Source organism: Merops nubicus, unplaced genomic scaffold (assembly GCF_000691845.1).
Source record: "Merops nubicus isolate BGI_N331 unplaced genomic scaffold, ASM69184v1 scaffold4179, whole genome shotgun sequence".
NCBI lineage: Eukaryota > Metazoa > Chordata > Aves > Coraciiformes > Meropidae > Merops > Merops nubicus.
Genome location: NW_008631548.1, coordinates 32,830 through 34,613, shown reverse-complemented (window position 1 = coordinate 34,613; position 1,784 = coordinate 32,830).

Genomic DNA, 1,784 nt, shown 5'->3' with positions numbered 1-1,784 from the left:
AAAGCTTTGTTAAAGGAGCTGATCTCCACCTGGGGGATGTAATGTTGGGTCCTGAGAAGTCTGGACTCTGACAGACTTCACAGATTTTTCACAAAACCTCCTGTCTGCAGAAGAGTGTTGGCTGGGAGGCCGAGTCAGAAACTCGGGCAGAGGGAGGGGACCCTGCCCCTCTGCCAGCTCTGGGAGACCCCCCTGCAGTGCTGGGGCAGCTCTGGAGTCCTCAGCACAGCAGAGCCAGGGACCTGCTGGAGCGGGGCCAGAGGAGCCCCAGCAATGCCCCGAGGGGGGAACCCCTCTGCTGGGAGCCCAGCAGGAGAGAGTTGGGCTGGGGCAGCCCCAGAGGAGAAGGCTCCAGCTGGGGAGACCTGCTGGGGGCTGCCAGGGCTGCCAGAAAGATGGGGGGGGGACTTCTTCTCAGGGCCTGTTGGGACAGGACAAGGGGGGGATGGTTTGAACCTCAAAGAGAAAGATTTAGACTAGAGAGAAGCTGTGGGTGTTGAGCCCCTGGCCCAGGCTGCCCAGAGAGGTGGTCACTGCCCCATCCCTGGCACCATCCCAGGTGAGGTTGGCCGGGGCTCTGAGCACCCTGCTCTAGTTGGGGATGTCCCTGCTCCCTGCAGGGGGTTGGGCTCAATGACCTTTAGAAGTCCCTTCCAGCCCAAAGCATTCTGTAAACTCAAGAACATGCAGTTTAAAAGACAAACTAAACCCATGGCCATCTTCCAGACATCTGTTTAATCGTTTGGTTGTGTTGCCTGTTAATTTGAGGGCTTTATCTGATGAATTTTTTCTGGCTTGCCATTCTGTACACCATGGAGCAACTCGTGGGTGGCTTGTCTCACCTGTATCATGCTGGTCATTAAGCTTCACTTGGATGGCTCTATATCAGGTCTAATTAGTCTTTATGTGACTAATCTCTGTGTAAACTGAGTTGCCACTTCTCCCAGAGGCTTCTGCAGCTACAGGACAATGAAGAGATAGATTCAGATAAGTGGCCAACCCAACATTCCCATGGCCACTAAACCATGTCCCCAACTGCTACCTCTGCAGGTTTTTAACCCTTCCAGGCCTGGGGACTCCAGCACCTCTTTGGGCTGCCTGAGGAAGAGCGGAGGAAAGGGGAGAAGGAAAAAAAAAGCAGTTTTGAGGCCTCTTTTTCCTACTAAATGACAATCCCTGGTGTCTGTGTGTCTTCAGTTGTGTGTCTGAATTAGTGTCCCAAGGAATGACCTGCTGCTGTGACTTTGCAGCATGCTGCTTTCCTGGAGTGTTCAGAATTAATGTTGTCATGCTCTAAATAAGGCTGGGCAATGACTGGATCCCTGGAGCTCTGTAGTTTGTTATAGACCTGGTTCATCTGCAGATAAAAGCAGTGGATGGGAACAAGAGGGTGATAGCAGTGTGATGGTGCAGGGACTGTTCAGAATGGTAGAATCCTAGAGGAGTCCTGGTTGGAGGAGACCTTGAAGATCATCCAGTCCAACCCTTCCCCCAGCACTGCCAGGTCCCCACTGCCCCGTGTCCCTCACCCCACATCTCCACAGCTTGGAAACCCCTCCAGGGGTGGGGACTCCACCACTGGCCTGGGCAGCCTGGCACAGGCCTCCATGACCCCTGAGGTAAAGAAATTGTTCCTCAGGGGCAACCTCAACCTCCCCTAGGGCAACTTGAGGCCCTTTTCTTGTGCCCTGTCCCTTGGGAGCAGAGCCCGACCCCCCCCTGGCTCCAGGCTCCTGTCAGGAGCTGTGCAGAGCCAGAAGGGCTCCCCTGAGCCTCCTTTGCTC